Source organism: Amblyraja radiata, chromosome 10 (genome assembly GCF_010909765.2).
Source record: "Amblyraja radiata isolate CabotCenter1 chromosome 10, sAmbRad1.1.pri, whole genome shotgun sequence".
Classification (NCBI taxonomy): domain Eukaryota; kingdom Metazoa; phylum Chordata; class Chondrichthyes; order Rajiformes; family Rajidae; genus Amblyraja; species Amblyraja radiata.
In genome coordinates this window covers 2,192,186-2,213,824 of record NC_045965.1, presented here as the reverse complement: position 1 = coordinate 2,213,824, position 21,639 = coordinate 2,192,186, and the positions used below count along the sequence as shown (strand labels likewise).

General features: G+C 43.0%; 1 protein-coding gene and 1 long non-coding RNA gene across 4 annotated transcripts in view; both read left to right on the top strand.

Annotated features, from left to right (window-relative positions):
* The window catches only part of camsap2 (calmodulin regulated spectrin associated protein family member 2), a 129,002-nt gene that overhangs the window by 33,755 nt on the left and 73,608 nt on the right, over positions 1-21,639 (top strand). The window lies entirely within an intron of this gene.
* LOC116977446 lies at positions 11,867-20,006 on the top strand. The gene is made up of 3 exons (XR_004413218.1): positions 11,867-11,908; positions 18,245-18,248; positions 19,912-20,006. It is a non-coding gene; the product is annotated as an uncharacterized LOC116977446 (long non-coding RNA).

Sequence of the window (21,639 nt, the reverse complement as noted above, 5' to 3'; positions counted from 1 at the left end):
CCCTCGTTGGGGACTCCGGAGGAGAAGAGCTCCGCCCGCAGCCTACTTCTAACCGCGGGCGCGACGGGGACTGACCATCGCCGGGGATCCCTGGAGAAGAGCTCCAACCGCCGGCCCGCGGCCTACAACATCTTTTGAAGCCGCGGTCTGCGGTGCTTCTAACTGTGGCGCGGCGGGGACTTTAGATCTTCGACCGCCGGCCTGCGGCCTACACCATCTTGAAGCCGCGGTCTCCGGTAGGGAAGCACCAATTCAGGACTTACCTTTTCGGCACATCTTGCCCCCCGCAGCAGCGACTGCGGAGGGTTGTGTTCCCGACCACGGGCGAAAATGGAGGAGGGCTGACTAAACTTTGTGCCTTCCACCACAGTGATGAATGCTGTGGTGGATGTTTGTGTTACATTTCTTATTGTGTATTGTGTGTTTTTTATTGTACCGCTGCTGGCAAGTTCATTTCTCTGCACTTCATTGTGTATGTGACGATAAATCTGACTATTGACTATTGATTTACACTTATACCAAGTGTACAAACCCAAGCCAATTAACCTACAAACCTGTACGTCTTTGGAGTGTGGGGGGAAAACCAAAGATCTTTAGAAAACCCACGCGGTCACTTACTGAACGTACAAACTCCATACAGACAGCTAGTTGGGATGGAACCCGGGTCTCTGGCGCTGCAGTCGCTGTAAGGCAGCAACTCTACCGCTGTGCCACTGTGCAGCAGATTCTTTATGTGCTTTGGTTTCTATCTGGAGACTTGAATTCATATACATTTTTTCAGCATTTGTGTATTCTTCTCATCACTTGGCCCACTCTTCTCCAAACTATACTTGCCCTTAAGTCATTACACTCTGTGATGTGAATGAGTTGCTTCTATTTTCTCATTCACCAGCGTGTGTGTGACCACCTTGCCATCCCAGATGCCTCACCTTGCTGACATTGGGAATTTAATCACACGACCAGCATAGCTAGAATCCTAAATATAACCATAGTTACAGAAACGTTGGAGGGATTGCAATCAAAACTTCACCAGCCCCTCTTTCCCTTGTCTTTTTCATTCTTTAGTTCCAAAATCTACTGTCTTTGGCAAGCTGATAGACCATAAATCAAATTATATTAAATGTCTAGAGATAGGCACAAAAAGCTGGAGTAATTCAGCGGGTCAGACAGCACTTCTTGAGAAAAGGAATAGGTGATGTTTTGAGTTGAGACCTTTCTTGTTGCTTTCTTTTTTTTAAATAGCGGTTTCACAAATAACTTGGAGGTTTGTGCATCTGTAGGTAAAGTCAACTTGCAGTGACTGGAGTACAGTGCAGACATTGTCTATTTACCTTTGGTGGAAGGAATTCAGGACGTGATGTATGGTCTACCCCTGTATTAGTATATAGATGGCGTTTATACACCTCTGGTATTTCATTCTGTGGGTGTCCCATTTTCCATGAGTGAGTAATAGCAGGTTTATTTTTCTTTTAACATAGCCCGAGGTGTTCAACTGTAACTAGGCGGAGACACTTTGCAGTTTTAGTTCAAAAACCAAGGAGGGGATCTGAGAGTAGCCAACAAAAACTTGTTTGTTTCAAAAGCTACAAACTGCTTTTAAAAACTTAAGTGGTAATTGGAGATCAGCCATGATTGAATGGTGGAGTAGACACAATGGGCCGAATGGCCTAATTCTACTAGAACCGTGAACTTGTGAAAGGGAGATGATTTGCGACACAGAGCACCATCTGCCCTTTTACTCCATTTTGGTAAGCTGATGAAAATGAGGAATTCCTGATCCATTCTGCTCCTTCCGACCCTCCTGACTTGAGACCGAGTAAGGACAAGTTCAAGCTTGGATGTACAATCATGGGTTAATTGGGCAATTACATTTTTGTGTGAGGAATTAGAGGGAAGACTGCATTCATAGAACTGTAATCCAGCAAGAATCCATGCCTCAACACGAACAGATAAATAGAGACATTTTTATATGAAATCAGACACACACAACTTAAAGTGAGTAAATGTTAAATCAACCTGACTACAATCCACGCCCTAGAGGAAAGGCATGACTTGACATGATAAGCCAATAATGTGTCATGAAATATTCTGTTTGTAAGAAGTTTGTGTATTTAATATAAGACACTTTTATTCCTGCCCATTAATTTGCATGTTGAAGGACAAACCAACCATGACATTTTAACAGTTGACATTTATTGAATTAATACATTGGTGAGGAAGATTTTGAAATAAAACTTTAGAACAAAAGCTTATTAATTTTGCTGCCTGAGGAGTTGCAGTTTTTGGTGGGGGCGGGCTGCAGGCGCTGTCCCTGCCCCATCTGGAAGAGACCTGCTTGGCTGATGGATGTGCTGGGTGTGTCAGCAGTATTTTTCTGTTGAGAAGGCTTTGTCGTTCTTCACTCCAAAGCAGTAATAATACATAAATTGGAGATGTTTGTGGGTTGGACATTAGTAGCTGCTTATGGAGAGAACCTGTTGAAACCTCTTTGAATGGTGCGTCCCATTCTGTCCCGTTGTCAGGCAACTGAGTCATCCTCCCACAACCAACTACTATCTACCTCATTGGTGACTCTTGCACTCCTAGATCCCTCTGCTCCCAGAGCCCTACCATTCACTGTGTAGGTCTTGCCCATGTTAGACGTCCAAAAATGTAACCTCACATTTCTCTGTATTAAATTCCAGTGATAAGGATTAATTCCCCTTTCCTCCTCCACTTTGTCGAATGCTTGGAAGTCAATGATGGGCAATGAAAATCTTGTGAACTGGTGGAGAAGACTGATACAGATACGGGAGAATTCTGCCTAGATACTGCTCACTTGTGGTATAGGTGGGCATGTTTTGTGCATTGAAGTTTCCTGGGCACCTCCATTGTCACTAAACACAACAGCCAGTCCATGCCTGGTGGCACACAGAAGCATTGATGCCCAGAGGAAACAAAATTAACCATAACTTTGGTTGCAAAAATTGTATTAAATCCAGACTAATATCAAATGCTCCACATTATATCATAAGGCTCAACATATTGATGCAACTGTAAAGAAAGCTCACAAAATCCTCTACTTCCTCGAAAGTTTGAGGAGATTTGGCATGTCATTGAATACTCTATGGAAGTTATACATGTGTTCAGTGGAGAGCATACTGACTGGTTGCATCATGGCCTGGTTCAAATGCCAAAGAACGAAAGAGTCTGTAAAATGTGGTCGATTTTTCCCAGTCCATTATTTATCTTTCCATCATCAAATAAATTTACAGAAAAGGCTGCCACTAGAAGGCAGCTAATATCATCGAAGGCCCACACAACCCTGGCCATGCTCTCATCTCACTGCTACCAACATGAGCCTGAAAACTGTTACCTCCATGTTCAGGAACAGCTTCTTTCCATCAACCATCAGGCTCTTGGAAGCACCATGCTCAGCTCTAACTACAATCCTACCCCAGCTCTGAACCACTCTGGACTTGTTTGTTGTAATTAATGTGCCTGTAAATCTGCAGCAAGAAATTATTTCATCATTCTGCTTTAATTGCATGACAATTAAAAACTACTCTAATATCATCTGCCTGCTCATAGTCCATTCCCAGATTTTCAGGGTGTCTATCTAAACACCTCGTAAGCTTCTGCTATGTCCACTGACAACACGTTCCACACACCCACCTCTCTCTGTGTTAAAACAAACTATACATGTCACTGGCTATCTATGACTATCCTATCTGTGCGTCTTGTATATTCATTTATTTTTGAATTACAGCAGGGGGAGTTTCTGGCCGTGTTAACCAATACTTGCATCAAATATTTACACACGCCAGCAGCTGATGTTTGGTCTTGTCTCCTGCGGGTGTGAGTTGAATTTTTAGTTTCTTCCAATTAACAGTTTGTAAGATCACGTGGGAAGATGTCTTTGTGGAAGATTGGAGGGGGGCGATGCGGAAGGTGGACATTTTTTTTCCCCCCGCTCAGTTGGTTGGAGAAATGGAGCAAAAATCAGACGAGTCAGGAATGGGCACTGATTTTAAAAATAACCTGACGCTGTATAAACCCATCCCCACCTTTCTGGTATTTCACAGCCTTGAGCTGAAGGCGTTTGTTTCCATGGTGATTGATTGTTCTGCTATGAAGGAAGGCTGCCGTGTTAGGAGTACAGCCTTTAGAATCTGTCATTGGCGTCTAACATTTTCTGGCATGTCACACAATGTTGCTGTTATTAAAGAAATATTGATTGATATTGCTTGCAAAACAAATCAAAACCATGATGTATTTTTATATATAGGAAGGAACTGCAGATGCTGGTTTAAACCGAAGATAGACACTAAATGCTGGAGTAACTCAGTGGGACAGGCAGCATCTCTGGAGAGAAGGAATGGGTGACGTTCAGTCTGAAGAAGGGTCTCGACACGAAACGTCACCCGTTCCTTCTCTCCAGAGATGCTGCCTGTCCCGCTGAGTTACTCCAGCGTTTGGTGTCTACGGTTTAAACCAGCATCTGCAGTTCCTTCCTACACTTTTTTTTAAGATGGATAAAAGCAGTGGTAATTTGAACAGAATCAATGCATTCAGGGTAATGATAGCCACTTTTATTACTAACAGGTAATTATATTTCAGTTAATACTACCTATTTATACTGGCCTATAGCAATATATTGAGAGTTCAGGTTTCCTTGTGCCATCATCCTTATGACATCATTGCATCTGGCAAACTAAATTGATTGCACATTAGTCTTTGCAGAAATTAATGATTCTGAATTAGTGCTGAAAATAGAATAGATTACTTTTTATGTACAATGAGCCAAAATATACAGCAACCTTGCTCAGTGTTATGTAGCTGCTTGCATTCCTGAATGTAGGATGTCTATTTTCCTTTGTGTGATAAACTGCCTTCTGTGCTTCCTGATTCATGTTCTGAAGAGGCGTGTACCTGTTAGGAATGAAGCTATCTTGAATTTTTCAATCATTATTGTAATTACTATACCACAAATAAGACATTTTGAGTGGATGCTTTTAGCTTGCTGTCAGCAAGTTGGAACAGATACAGCGACTGAAACTCTTTGAAATATTGTATGCCTTCATCACTGCCATATTTTAGCAAAGGTGTCTAACTTTGCACCTGGAGAAAGAACATGGAAGAATTATTTCTATGAAATTCATGTTTTTAAGTGATAGGAACAGAATTAGGCCATTCGGCCCATCAAGTCTACTTTGCCATTCAATCATGGCTATCAACCCCATTCTCCTATCTTCTCCCATAACCACTGATGTGAGTTACATAACTTATTATTTCTACTCAGTAATACTTAATTAAGTATAATGCTATATTACACACTTCTGCCCCCCCCCCCATAACTATATGAAGTAAGAAGTAAAAATAAGAATTTCCTCTTGCCTCAAAAGTTGAAGCCAGATTATTTTTATAATTTACATTTCACGAATTGTTTCAACATGCAATCATCTTTTTAACCTAAAAGGTGATAGATAGTATTTAATAATTGACATCAAAGACATATTCCATTGACAGTAGAGATTGATGAAGGATGATCCATCTGTGGTAAACTAATGGCCCTGTCTCACGGTGCGAGTCCACCCATGAGTGATCCCGAGTTTAAAACAAATCAAACTCGTGGTAATCACGTAGCATTAAAGTAGCGGGAACATCGGGACTCGTAACGCTAACGGCAGGTACTCGGGAAACTTGTTAACTCGTGAAAATCTTTCAACATGATGAAAGATTTCCACGTCAAATTTACTCTTTAAGTAAAAATTTTAAACTTTTAAACTCTTTGTAAGAACGTAGTGGCCCGTGAGTTTACCGTAGTGACCCATGAGTCTACCGTGGGCATCTTTAACTTCATGGGACAGGCAGTATCTCTGGAGAGAAGGAATGGGTGACGGGATGACGTTTCCAAAATTCTGCTGCGTCTTTGTGTTACTCCAGCACTGTGTGTTCACTTTTTGTCAACCAGCATTTGCCCTTTCTTGTGTATGACATTATTTGTATCCGTGGCAGTTGATTGTCGCTCCCTTCAGTTTCCCAGGGGGTCGGGACGGGACTGGAGTTGGGAGGGAAAGGTGTGGGGGGAGGGGGGAAGAACAAATATATGAAACACCCAAAACGGACAGCGGAGATGTCTTTGCGATACCGCTACAATAATCGGACTATTGGTACGCTGCTGTTTCCTTGACTACGGTCATGTGAAACGACTCTTGTACATTTAATATACCGACGATGTCTGGCGGTGAATCTCACTCTCTCAAATCCGTAGAGAGACACGAAAAGCTGGAGTAACTCAGCGGGTCAGATAGCATCTCTGGAGAAATGGACTAGGCGACTGCAGACTGCAGTCTGAAGAAAGGTCTCGACCCGAAATCTCGCCCATTCCTTTTCTCCAGAGATGCTGCCTGTCCCGCTGAGTTACCCCAGCTTTTTGAGCTTATCTTCGGTTTAAACCAGCATATGCAGTTCCTTCCTGCACCTCTCAAGTCTGTGCCATTATTCAGTACTCACGGGCTACTACGTTCTTACAATGAGTCTAAAAGTTTAAAATTTTTACTTCAAGAGTAAATTTGACTCGTGGAAATCTTTCATCATGTTGAAAGATTTTCACGAGTTAACAAGTTTCCCGAGTACCTGCCGTTAGCGTTACGAGTCCCGACGTTCCCGCTACATTAATTCTACGTGATTACCACGAGTTTGATTTGTTTTAAACTCGGGATCACTCGTGGGTGGACTCTCACCGTGAGACGGGTTTAAGGAAGCATATTGTTTAAAAGAAGAGCAAATAATGTTCTTGTGGCGGCCCCTGGTGGTTAGCCACTCGGGGTGCGAACCCTCGGCTCTGGGGGTTGGGTAATGTGACTTGGTTTGGCGGGAAGAGTGCGTCACGGGTCTCCCCTGGGGTATATATACTACTGGTAACACCTTTGCCCCTTGTTGTGGTTCTGAGACCTGTTCTGTGTTAACCTAATAAAGATCACTTTGTTTGACAACACGTGTCTCGCTATATTCTAAACATTTGTCTACCAGAGGATCAGTACATTTTTAAACCGGGAAAAGGCGAGTAAAAAATATAATTAAAAGGAAGGAAATAGATTCTGATAGTATATGAACAAGACATTTACATTGACAGTAAGCGCTTCTATAAGCCTCGGAGGACGAGATTGGGGAATTAAAAATGTAAAATAAGGAATGGCAGGCATTTGAACGCATATTTTTGTAATCAGGGTGTAAAATTCTAAATATCTCACAATATTGCAAAATGATGGGGATAAAAGAGGGTGGAAAATAAACCAACCCCTGCCACCCGAGAAACGGTGCCAATTGGACGAAATGTTGCCAAGTCCCCCGACCTGATGGAATGATTTTATTATGTCTTATGACAGTTGACTGTGAAATAGTTAGTGCATTGTGTGATTTTTCCCAATTTCTCTCAGTTTTCTTCAGTGAGGGAATCTAGATCGAGAGGCATTGTTTTGGATTAAGGGAACTGCCCTTAATACTAGTGAATTTGGGACAAATTTCTTCTCTCTATAGAGGAACCTCTATACCAGCCAATTGTAGTAATTGAAAATATTCCTAGTTTAGTTTAATATTCGAAGATGGAAACAGGCCCTTCGGTCCACCGAGTTCACACCAACTAGCGTCCTTGCATATTAACACATATCCGACATACACTAGGGGCATTTTACACTTATACCAACCCAATTAGCCTACAAACCTGGATGTCTTTGGAGTGTGGGAGGAAACAGAAGGTCTCAGAGAAAATCTACGTGTACACGGGGAGAAGGTACAAACTGTACAGGCAGAGAATTTCACACTATGTGTGGGAGTTGGGTTATATGAGGAACAGGAAAGGAAGTGAAGTTTCATCCAAGATCTAATTGCTATGAGCTTGTTGAATGCGACCAGGCTTGGAGCGTTATAGAGTCTACCCTTCCTTCACGTATTGATGAAATATTCCACCCTGGGAATAAGTCTGTATCCCACTCAGATTGTGTTGGATGATCGGGGCAGATGAGGGTCCATTGCTGCCTGACTGGCCAGGTCTACAGCAGTTGGGCATTGCTGAGTTTCATATATTTTATTAAACTTGTTACTAAGATGTAACATTTTGTTTCTTCTTTATTTTGCGTTCCGAACCTGGTAAACATTTTCTGACTTGTATCCTGTTTTCACCAACACATTCTTCAATTTCATTTGCACAATTTACCACTACAACACAGGACCTAGCCTTCCTGCCCCATGTTGGTATTTAACGCTGCACACAACCCCCTACAAACTTTAATCGCAAACATTACACTAATCTTTTAATATATCTCTCCGTCGCGTATTTCGCCCGTGTGCACTTGCGCCGTTCACTTTGAGCACTGCAGCAAGTTCCATGTTCTCACTACACCTCAGTTTGTGTACGGGCTCCCCTCTGATTCATGCTGCACTTTGAGAGAGCAACTTGGCTGTTGGCTTCTTCTTGATCATATTTTAGAAATTGTGGTAAGATTGCAGGTTCTGGTTCAATGTAACTCCATGTTGAGCTTTACCCAGTGTTTCCTCTGAAAGAAATTACCCGAAATTCTGGTAATTCTGGTTGTCTTCGGGTAATTTTAGGAGAATGGAATAATTTCGGGAAATTTCTGCATCCAGCCCGTGAAGGTGTGTGAAGGTTATACACACAGCACTGCCGGTTTGGCGCTCAAAGGTTTAAACAGAGAGCTGTCAGTTTAACACGTAGGAATTTAAACAAAGAGCTGATGGCTGCAGTGCTATGGGTTTTAAATATAGCGCAATCGGCTGCAACACTATGGACGTTAAACTTAACACTATGCGTCACAGACTGTTCGGGAAAATTCTCGTATAACAATGAGTCTTTGGAATTCTCTTTATTAGTGGATGTTGAGCCCTTGGAATATTTTTCAGGCAGTGGTAGAATTCTGGATAAGCCTCGTGGTGAAAAGTAACCAGTGGGCGGTGGGATTGCCCCCCCACCACCGCGCTCCCTAAAGGACTTATGGTACTCTGTGGCAGCCGTTTACCTTCATCTTCATCGCACAGACAGCGCTCCTCCATTTTCCCTGGCCCCCACCTTCGTGATGTGTTTGTGTGTGCGGTCGGTCGATGCAGCTCGCGGTTCGGTTGACCCAGCTCGCGGTTTCAACGCGGCCGGTCGATCCAGCTCGAGGCTTTCCTGGAGAGGGCCCTCGAGCTTGAAGGTCGAAGGCACTCTTCTGGACTCGCGCATTAGGTCTCCCAAGTGGGACAGGCCCTTTAGAGGCAACAAAAGTCACCTTGCATAACACTGTACAAGTGCGTAACAGAAGCAGGCAGGTATGATGTAGTTACATAGATCTCTTTTGCCTTGGTCTTCTTTGTGTTGTTAACGAGTGCCTGCAAAAAAACCCTACAAATAACACGCAGGAAGCATTTTTGAAAATTTCAGGAAATACCATCGAATTCCAGGAAATTTGGGATTCTATTTAAGGACATTTTTTTTGGGGTGTGGAAACGCTGGCTTTACCCCAGATTGGCATTGAGGAATCAATTCCCAATTCGCACTGCTCAAAACAACAGTTGGTACAGAGCCCAATCTTATAGCCAGTGAATCTCTGCAGATTCCTGTTTGAAGTCATTAGGCTTGTTGGTCATATAATGAGATGAGCATGCTTGGAATCTCAGCAGGAATTTTTTAATGCCTATCCTCGTTGTACAAGTATGTATACTTGTTTATGTAGAGTCTCTGCCAATATTTACTGCTGAGTTACTATCTCTGCAAAACTTTTGTCAGGAAGCAGCTTTTAAAGTGGAAGTAACAGCTGTGTTTGTACACTCTCCCCGTGACCGCGTGGGTTTTCTCCGAGATCTTTGGTTTAATCCCTCATTCCAAAGATGTACAGGTTAATTGGCTTTGTATAATTGTAAATTGTCCTCTATGTGTAGGATACATAGATACATAGAAAATAGGTGCAGGAGTAGGCCATTCGGCCATTCAATACGATCATGGCTGATCATCCAACTTAGTATCCCGTACCTGCCTTCTCTCCATACAAGGGCCACATCTAACTTCCTCTTAAATATAGCCAATGAACTGGCCTCAACTACCCTCTGTGGCAGAGAGTTCCAGAGATTCACCACTCTCTGTGTGAAAAATGTTTTTCTCATCTCGGTCTTAAAGGATTTCCCCCTCATCCAAAAGCTGTGACTCCTTGTCCTGGGCTTCCCCAACATCGGGAACAATATGCATCTAGCCTGTCCAACCCCTTAAGAATTTTGTAAGTTTCTATAAGATCCCCCCTCAATCTCCTAAATTCTAGCGAGTACAAGCCAAGTCTATCCAGTCTTTCTTCATATGAAAGTCCTGATATCCCAGGAATCAGTCTGGTGAACCTTCTCTGCACTCCCTCTATGGCAATAATGTCCTGCCTCAGATTTGGAGACCAAAACTGTACGCAATACTCCAGGTGTGGTCTCACCAAGACCCTGTACAACTGCAGTAGAACCTCCCTGCTCCTATACTCAAATCCTTTTGCTATGAATGCTAGCATACCATTCGCTTTCTTCACTGCCTGCAGCACCTGCATTCCTACTTTCAATGACTGGTGTACTATGACACCCAGGTCTCGTTGCATCTCCCCTTTTCCTAATCGGTCACCATTTAGATAATAGTCTGCTTTCCTGTTTTTGCCACCAAAGTGGATAACCTCACATTTATCCACATTATACTGCATCTGCCATACATTTGCCCACTCACCCAGCCTATCCAAGTCACCTTGCAGCCTCCTAGCATCCTCCTCACAGCTAACACTGCCCCCCAGCTTAGTGTCATCCGCAAACTTGGAGATGTTGCATTCAATTCCCTCGTCCAAATCATTAATATATATTGTAAATAGCTGGGGTTCCAGCACTGAGCCTTGCGGTACCCCACTAGTCACTGCCTGCCATTGTGAAAAGGACCCATTTACTCCTACTCTTTGCTTCCTGTTTGCCAGCCAGTTCTCTATCCACATCAATACTGAACCCCCAATACCGTGTGCTTTAAGTTTGTATACTAATCTCTTATGTGGGACCTTGTCGAAAGCCTTTTGAAAGTCCAGATACAACACATCCACTGGTTCTCCCCTATCCACTCTACTAGTTAAATCCTCGAAAAATTCTATAAGATTCGTCAGACATGATTTACCTTTCGTAAATCCATGCTGACTTTGTCCAATGATTTCACCACTTTCCAAATGTGCTGCTATCCCATCTTTAATAACTGACTCCAGCAGTTTCCCCACCACCGATGTTAGACTAACTGGTCTGTAATTCCCCGTTTTCTCTCTCCCTCACTTTTTGAAAAGTGGGGTTACATTAGTTACCCTCCAATCCTCAGGAACTACTCCAGAATCTAAAGAGTTTTGAAAAATTATCACTAATACATCCACTATTTCTGGAGCTACTTCCTTAAGTACTCTGGGATGCAGCCTATCTGGCCCTGGGGATTTATCGGCCTTTAATCCATTCAATTTACCCAACACCACTTCCCGACTAACCTGGATTTCACTCAGTTCCTCCATTTCCTTTGACCCGCGGTCCCCTGCTATTTCCGGCAGATTATTTATGTCTTCCTTAGTGAAGACGGAACCAAAGTAGTTATTCAATTGGTCCGCCATATCCTTGTTCCCCATGATCAATTCACCTGTTTCTGACTGCAACGGACCTACATTTGTTTTAACTAATCTCTTTCTCTTCACATATCTATAAAAACTTTTGCAGTCAGTTTTTATGTTCCCTGCCAGTTTTCTTTCATAATCTATTTTCCCTTTCCTAATTAAGCCCTTTGCCCTCCTCTGCTGGTCTCTGAAATAGTGTTGATGTGTGGGGATCGCTGGTCAGTGCGGACTCGGTGGGCCACAAGGCCTGTTTCCGCGCTGTATCTCAAAACAAAACTGTGCATTCTCAAGCCCATTGCAGGATTTCTGCCAGAGATTTCATTGTTCTTCAGCTGTTGTTATTAGTTGCTTTTCCTGGGTGTGCTTAAAGATGTTAATATTTTTCCACCAGTTTTTGTATGATATCTGAGGTCTGAGTCATGCTCAGCTGAATGTTATGTCCCTTCCATGATTCTTTGCAATGACAATGCATTGATGTTTGGGAGTTATTATCCTTGAATAGTCTGCCTTCCCATCACAAAGCATCTCATCTGTCCTCAGTTGATGCTTGTGATGGCATAGCCAAAATGATAACTCATTGTGTGATGAGTTCCATCGGTGTGGGTGTCCCCTGCGGTAGCGCATTGCTGGCAACTGTTGCTCATCCTTCAGACTTGTGGACAACTTGCAAGGAGTTGTTACTTCAGAATTCCCCGGACGATGAGAAGTATTCTCTTTCAGCACTGGGTGTTGGATAGTTCGATGCACTTTCACTGAAATGGTTAATTACACAATGAGAATGGGCCCCATATCTGAGGAAGGGTATGCTGGCTCTGGAGAGGGTCCAGAGGAGGTTGATCCCAGCAATGAGTGGGTTAACATATGATGAGCGTTTGGAAGCACTGAGACTGTACTCACTGGAGTTTAGAAGAATGAGGGGGGGCCTCATTGAAACGTACTGAATAGTGAAAGGCTTGGATAGAGTGGATGTGGAGAGGATGTTTACACTAGTGGGAGAGTCTAGGATTAGAGGTCATAGCCTCAGAATTAAAGGACATTCTTTGGGAAGGAGATGAGGAGGAAATGCCTTTAGTCAGAGGGTGGTGAATCTGTGGAATTCTTTGCCACAGAAGGCTGTGGAGGCCAAGTCAGTGGATATTTTTAAGGCAGCGATATGCCAGCTGAAAGTTACCTGACCTGCCCCTGCCTTGACAGATACTGTCCCTGCTGAAGTTTTAAAACATAGTGGAATGGATTTCTCTCAAACCAAGGAACGCCTTCTCTTATCTCTTCTGGTTTTAATCGATTCACCAGTTCCACTGAAAAATTAGCTTTTAAAAAGGAGGTGAGAAGAAAAAATGAGGATAAGTGTCATATCTGAATGAAGGGAGAAGACGGAACTGTGCGGTTCCACTATCAGCACATGAACATGTTTGCAGCTGGCATGGCTGATGGACATCGGGGCACAGTGGCAGAACTGAAGAGGTGGGACACAATTACTCAGGTATTTTTTGATTGTTCTGTACTTGATATGAACAGTAATCTCAGAAAGTGAATGAATGATTGATACTTTATTGTCACATGTGACGAGTCACTGAAATTGTGCATACTCAAGGTATGCAAAGAGTCGCTACGTAAAGGGTGGCGACATGGTTACAAAGTATCCCGCGCAGGGCATTCCTTTGTTCCGCTCCTCATCACCTCCCCCTCGCCCACACCGGGTCCCCCTTTGTTCCCGGCGGCACGTTCTCCAGCAAAGCTCTGGAGCTCGGCATTTAACACAATCATCCCCTCCAAACTGGTTACCAAACTCGCAGAACTGGGTCTCTGCGCATCCCTCTGCAACTGGATCCTCGACTTCCTCGTCCACAGACCACAGTCTGTTCGTATTGGTGGAAATGTGTCAGCCTCAATAACAATCAGCACGGGAGCACCTCAAGGCTGCGTGCTCAGCCCCCTGCTGTACTCACTCTATACCCATGACTGCGTAGCGAACCACAGTGCGAACTCCATCATCAAGTTCGCTGACGACACCACTATTGTGGGGCGTATCACTGATGGGGATGAGTCAGAGTACAGAAGAGAGATCGAGCAACTGTCCATATGGTGCCAGCGCAATAACCTGGCCCTCAACACCAGCAAAACCAAGGAACTGATTGTGGACTTTGGAAGGAGTAGGAGGGGGACCCACAGCCCCATTTATATCAACGGGTCGATGGTTGAAAGGGTCAAGAGCTTCAAATTCCTGGGCGTGCACATCTCTGAAGATCTTTCCTGGTCCGAGAACACTAATGCAATCATCAAAAAAGCACATCAGCGCCTCTACTTCCTGAGAAGATTACGGAGAGTCGGATTGTCAAGGAAGACTCTCTCTAACTTCTACAGGTGCACAGTCGAGAGCATGCTGACCGGTTGCATCGTGGCTTGGTTCGGCAATTTGAGCGCCCTGGAAAGGAAAAGACTACAAAAAGTAGTAAACACTGCCCAGTCCATCATCGGCTCTGACCTTCCTTCCATCGAGGGGATCTATCGCAGTCGCTGCCTCAAAAAGGCTGGCAGTATCATGAAAGACCCACACCATCCTGGCCACACACTCATCTCCCTGCTACCTTCAGGTAGAAGGTACAGGAGCCTGAAGACTGCAACAACCAGGTTCAGGAATAGTTACTTCCCCTCAGCCATCAGGCTATTAAACCTGGCTCGGACAAAACTCTGATTATTACCAACCACTTTCTGTTATTTGCACTATCAGTTTATTTATCCATGTGTGTATATATTTATATCATGGTATATGGACACATTTATCTGTTTTGTAGTAAATGCCTACTATTTTCTGTGTGCTTAAGCAAAGCAAGAATTTCATTGTCCTATACAGGGACACATGACAATAAACTAACTTGAACCTGAACTTGAACTTGTCGACCCTGGCAGTCTCTGCCCCGCTTCTCTGCAACCTCCTGGGAGTGAGAGCAATGGATGGGGCATTAGGGTGGAAGTGAATACTTTCACTATATAGATAATATGCAGGTAGTGAAAGGAAGGTCGTGAAAGGCGAAACTTTAGGCGACATTAGAAATGGCTTCACGAGAAGAGGAATCAGAGCTATTGACTTTAATGAAGCGAAAAACAAATAAAGAAGAAGGCAGTACCAAGGTCGATAAAGGAGGAATGACACCAAAAGCGGAATTAGATCATAAGCCACAGTTCCACAATGTCATCTTTGCATTAATAAATTGTTGATTCAGGCTCATTGTACATATTTATACACAAGAAACTGCAGATGCTTTAATCCGGAGTAAAAAAAATATCAGAGGAACTTGGCAATCAGGCAGCATCATCGGAGGTAAGGGTTAGTTCAGGATCTGCAATCGGGTCCAGAGCTACCAATTAGGTACACAATGATTTCGCTACCAATTAGGTACACAATGATTTCCAAGGAAAAGGAGAATATCTAAAAAGTCAAATCCTTGCACACTGCTCTGGAAATTGTAATGTGCTCTCCATGTTTGTAAACATAATATTAATTATTATGATATCTGTAAATTGCGTGTACATTAAGTATGGGGAGCGAGCAGGAAGGTATTAATATAGAGGATGACCTGTGGATCTGTTGTGTAACTGAACATGCTCAAAGGGCTTAATTGCCAGCTCCTGTCTCCATCTTTCTACGTGTAAGATGGAACTGCAGATGCTGGTTTAAACTGAAGATAGACACAAAAAGCTGGAGTAACTCAGCGGGACAGGCAGCATCTCTAGGGAGAAGGAAAGGGTAATGTTTCGGGTCGAGACCCTTCTTCAGTCCCTATCTGTTCTCAAGCAGAACAAGAACATCTTCAAAGTAATAGGCAACATGAATGGTTATCTTTGATGTGGTTTGTTGGTAATTCCTTTTTTGAGGCCTATCACATGCAATAGGTCATTTGTTAAACTCAGTCTTTTTAAACATCTCTGCTCTTGGTGCCTCTATTTATAGAGGGTGCAAACAAGGAACTTTTATGGTCAGAGTATTGTATCTAATGCTGTGCACAATTGAGAGTAGAGGGGAAATGCACTGTAATGGTACTAATGGTGGAAAACTTGTGTTATGTACGGAGATTAGAGCAACTGGAATTGGTGCTTCTAACCGGTAATGTTACTGCAAATCACGCATTAAAATCCACCCTGAAATTTGTTTACTGTCTGTTGATTTGTTTCAAAGACTAGATTTTGGACAAGAAAGAGCAAGACTAATAGTAAGTTTTGAACTGTGATGAAGGATTTTGGGTCGGATTTCTTTGACAAACTTACTGAAGCTTAGAGGTGACTGGCCAGTTACTCTGGGAGATGTATATGCAGATGTGTACACATCTATCAATGGCAGCCTATTCACAATAAAGAAAGCAGCCACTGTTTTTCTTAAGCTGCTTCCTGTCAAAAGTAAAACTTGGTTATGTTTCAGAGCGGGAACTGTCAGTAGCTTGTTGTCGCGTGGAATCCAGTGTTTACTTGGGAGAAGTGAGTGTTCCTGAAACTCTACCAGTGCCAGAATATCCCTGGCTCTCTTGCCAGGATGTATTCTGGGGCAAATGACCTCAACGTCGTTCTGTTTGGGGGAAAAAACTTTGCATTTCTGTGACACGGATATTTATTTTGGCTGTTTTGAGAATCAGCTTGACAAGTCTGCAGTGTGGAGGGCTCACATACTATGTCCTGAATTAATCTGTAGTTATGTCTATGAACCTGCTGTTGATTTTGCTGAAGCTTTAAATTATTTGGTCACAGGATGAGGTTTGCACCGGCAACATCATGATTTATAGTCCTCCCTGGATTGATTCCTGAGCTAAGGGGCATGCTAGGATATTTCAGAGGCTGCTGAACTCGCCCACATTGTGAGCAATAGTGGGCCTGAGGAATTATGTGTTGGCGCTGGAGATGGTCCACAGGAGATTGATCCCTGGAATGAGTAGGTTAACATCTTCTTCTTGCGTATGGCGTGCACAGCCTAAAGTTGTGGAGCAAGGGTAGGCATCCAGGCCAGGACAGCATCAGTTCTGGGTGGATGGCTTTGATGCCCCCAAGGACAAGCCTCAGTGGGCAGTCATTCACGATGTGTGGGATGGTCTGGTATGGATGTCCGCAGTCGCAAGCAGGGCTGTCTGTCATCCCCCACTTATGCAGGTGATGGGCTGTTCTTGCATGGAGGGTGCGGATTCTGTTCAGGGTTGGCCATTGCTTGCGATGGAGGTCAAAACCAGGTGGTTTCACTGTGGGGTCTGTGTTGGCATCTTTCCAGGCTCTGCGCCACTCAGGTTAACATATGATGAATGTTTGACAGCGCAGGACCTCTACTCGCTGGAGTTTAGAAGGATGAGTGGGTGCCTCATTGAAACTAACTGTATAGTGAAAGGCCTGGATAGAGTGGATGTGGAGAGGATGTTTCCACTGGTGGGAGAATCTAGGACCTCGGAAAAAAAGGACATTCCTTTTGGAACGAGATGAGGAGGAATTTCTTTAGTCAGAGGATGGTGAATCTGTGGAATTCATTGGCACATAAGGCTGTGGAGTCCAAGTCAATGGATATTTTTAAGGCAAAAATAGATAGATTCTGATAGATAGATAGATTTAGAATGGGGTTAGGAGGGAGAGATAGATCAGCCATGATTGAATGGCGGGTAGACTTGATGTGTAAGAAGGAGCTGCAGATGCTGGTTTAAACCGAAGATAGACACAAAAAGCTGGAGTAGCTCAGTGGGACAGGTAGCATATTTTTGTCCCGCTGAGTTACTCCAGCTTTTTGTGTCTATCGCAGAGTAGACTTGATGGGCCAAATGGCCTAATTCTGCTCCTATCACTTATGAACATTGAAGAATCACCATTCATCCAGAAATATGCCATCAATGGAATTTAAATTATCCAGTGGCCTTGTGTTTGTATTAGTAACCCAGGACTTTGAATGCTGGTCAAACAATTAAACAACTGCGATACTGTTCCCATAGTGATTCATTTTCTGAGTGTAAAATGCAAAATGAATAGAAAGAATATACTCGTTAATTTGGCTTATTGTCCTATATGACAATATGACCTCCACTCTTGCCCCTTCTGATCGCTGTACTTTTTGTGAGGAATTTGTCTTGGAATAGTTGTCTGAACGCATCAACAGTAATGTCACTGTGCTGATACAGCACCTGTGGTGTGGATCTCGTGTGTGCATTATGGTGACAGCAGAAAGAACATAAATGGGTGAGGAGGAGACCATTTTGCACTTCAAGCTGGCTCTGCTGTTCATCACGAGCATACTGTATCTGATCTAGTACCACATCTCTGTTTGGCTTCACTATCCCTATATCCCTTGATCCCTTAACCTCCTGACATCATCTCTGTTTTGAATGAATTCGGCAACTGACCCTCCTCGGCCTTCCAGAGAATTCCAAAGATTCACCACTTGGAAGAGAAATGTCTCATTGCAGTTCAGTTTGACAGGTTTCGCACATGTCCTTGTTGAAATACAGATTTGTTATTTTCTGAATCGGTCTCCTTTTAAAACTCAGTCAGTGTATGATGTGTGCTGCATTAATAATAATAATAATAATATATCTTTTATTGTCATTGCACGTCAGTGCAACGAGATTTAGTGTGCAGCTCCACTGATGTACAAGAAAGGTAAATAAATACAATACATAAATAAACAAGCTGAATTGATTGACGTGACCATCTGAGGGAGACTGTCCAAAGGGGGTGGGTGGGGGGGCACTCATTAGGGCCGGTTCAGAGCCGCTATAGCTCTTGGGATAAAAGCTCTTGGGATAATGCAAGGTGCAGTTCAGAGGAGTTGCCAATTAACTTATTTCAGTTTGTCTTTGTTCTTCACCCTTCTTTTTATCGAGTCAACATCAGGGCCATTCTTTGGAAAGTGAACCAAAATGTCACACACGTTACCAAATGGCATCACATAAAGTAATACATTAAAAAATTATTGTACGAGATTGACCTTATTCATTGCTATTTTCCTACCTACAGAGCTATAATGCATGTCTGCTAAAGATATGAACATTCTAGATGTTTTTAAATTCACAGAGTTTGTCAGATAAAACTGAGTTATGAAAAAATGCTTCCGTGTGAGGTCACACACGTGACCAGTCCTATTTGACCTCTGACCCTAAACAAACATTGAAACATAGAAATTAGGTGCAGGAGTAGGCCATTCGGCCCTTCGAGCCTGCACCGCCATTCAATATGATCATGGCTGATCATCCAACTCAGTATCCCGTACCTGCCTTCTCTCCATACCCTTTGATCCCCTTAGCCACAAGGGCCACATCTAACTCCCTCTTAAATATAGCCAATGAACTGGCCTCGACTACCCTCTGTGGCAGAGAGTTCCAGAGATTCACCACTCTCTGTGTGAAAAAAGTTCTTCTCATCTCAGTTTTAAAGGATTTCCCCCTTATCCTTAAGCTGTGACCCCTTGTCCTGGACTTCCCCAACATCGGGAGCAATCTTCCTGCATCTAGCCTGTCCAACCCCTTAAGAATTTTGTAAGTTTCTATAAGATCCCCTCTCAATCTCCTAAATTCTAGAGAGTATAAACCAAGTCTATCCAGTCTTTCTTCATAAGACAGTCCTGACATCCCAGGAATCAGTCTGGTGAACCTTCTCTGCACTCCCTCTATGGCAATAATGTCCTTCCTCAGATTTGGAGACCAAAACTGTACGCAATACGCAATACTCCAGGTGTGGTCTCACCTGTACAACTGCAGTAGAACCTCCCTGCTCCTATACTCAAATCCTTTTGCTATGAAAGCTAACATACCATTCGCTTTCTTCACTGCCTGCTGCACCTGCATGCCTACTTTCAATGACTGGTGTACCATGACACCCAGGTCTCGCTGCATCTCCCCTTTTCCTAGTCGGCCACCATTTAGATAATAGTCTGCTTTCCTGTTTTTGCCACCAAAATGGATAACCTCACATTTATCCACATTATACTGCAAACATTGTCAGCATAACATAAATATTTTACATTGAAAAAAGTATGAATCGTATATACAGTACAAAACAATATATCTGTGATGCTTTCAGAATTAGAAGAGATGTATTCCACAATTTTTCATATTTTTGGTCACACACATGACTAAGAATGGGCCATCACAAGATTAGAAATTGTTCAGCCAGAGCTGAACACACTTCTTGGCATCTGCCTACAATTGCGTCTTGCGCTTCTTGTGCTTCTTGTGCGCGGTGGTGGAAAGATTGGTGGAAACAGGCCCACGACGTGAACACTCTTTCCTTGACCCCTCTTCACCCTTATACTTGTGGTTATAAGGTCTTAAGTGATAGGTACAGAATTAGGCCATTCGGCCCATCAAATCTACTCCGCCATTCAATCATGGCTGATCTATCTCTCCCTCCTAACTCCATACTCCTGCTTTCTGGGCGTGCACTGGGCGTGCACATCTCTGAAGATCTTTCCTGGTCCGAGAACACTAATGCAATCATCAAAAAAGCACATCAGCGCCTCTACTTCCTGAGAAGATTACGGAGAGTCGGATTGTCAAGGAAGACTCTCTCTAACTTCTACAGGTGCACAGTCGAGAGCATGCTGACCGGTTGCATCGTGGCTTGGTTCGGCAATTTGAGCGCCCTGGAAAGGAAAAGACTACAAAAAGTAGTAAACACTGCCCAGTCCATCATCGGCTCTGACCTTCCTTCCATCGAGGGGATCTATCGCAGTCGCTGCCTCAAAAAGGCTGGCAGTATCATGAAAGACCCACACCATCCTGGCCACACACTCATCTCCCTGCTACCTTCAGGTAGAAGGTACAGGAGCCTGAAGACTGCAACAACCAGGTTCAGGAATAGTTACTTCCCCTCAGCCATCAGGCTATTAAACCTGGCTCGGACAAAACTCTGATTATTACCAACCACTTTCTGTTATTTGCACTATCAGTTTATTTATTCATGTGTGTATATATTTATATCATGGTATATGGACACATTTATCTGTTTTGTAGTAAATGCCTACTATTTTCTGTGTGCTTAAGCAAAGCAAGAATTTCATTGTCCTATACAGGGACACATGACAATAAACTAACTTGAACTTGAACTTGAACTTCTCCCCATAACCCCTGACACCTGTACTGAAAAGAGTTTAGTGGTTAAAAAGATATTAATTAAAAATCAATAATTAATTCTGCATTAAATGCCAAAGTAAGTTTAAAACTTCTCCTACCCTCTCCACATGGAAGTGTTTTCTAATGACAGTGTTTAAAGGTCTGGTTGTGAATCTGTAAGCTTTACCCGTAGTTTTCTAACTTGTAAACCGTGTACATTTTCTCCATGCATCTCTAATGAATGCAAAACATATCGTTTTTTAATAATCTCCCTTGGGTTCCGATATCATTCTGGTATATCTGTGAGGTATTCTGTCACAGCAACCCCCTGAGCAAAGGTAGAGGGCTTTCAAAGTAAGGAAGGGGCTTAGAAAAGAGTAAAAAACTAAAGACCCCCTTTCCTTGTCACTAAATCTTCACTGGTATTAGAATTTCAACAATATTTCACTGAGTAGATCTTGGAAATATTTTTTATTCCATTTTATAATTTTCAACATTAGTACTGTCTTAATATGATCGATAGAACATTTATTTTGGATGCGAGTTATTTTTATTTTTCATTTGATCACTCGAGTAATAACTCAAAACAACTCAAATGATACGCAATCTTGACCCAGGTGTCTGAAGAAGGGTCTCGACCTGAAACGTCACCCATTCCTTCTATCCAGAGATGCCGCCTGACCTTCTGAGTTACTCCAGCATTTTGTGTCCATCTTCAGTTTAAACCAGCATCTGCAGTTCCTTCCTACAATTGTCGACTTTATTTTTTGTTGTATTGTCTGCTTGTTTCAACTTACAAACTTCAGCCTGATGATAGTAAAAAAAGTAAGGTTTAGTGGATAAATTGTAACCTGAAGCTTGCCACCAAAACGCTGTTTAGAAATTGATGTAGCTTGAGCAGTTTTTGCTGTGGGATTAAGTTTCCGATTTATGTGAAGAAA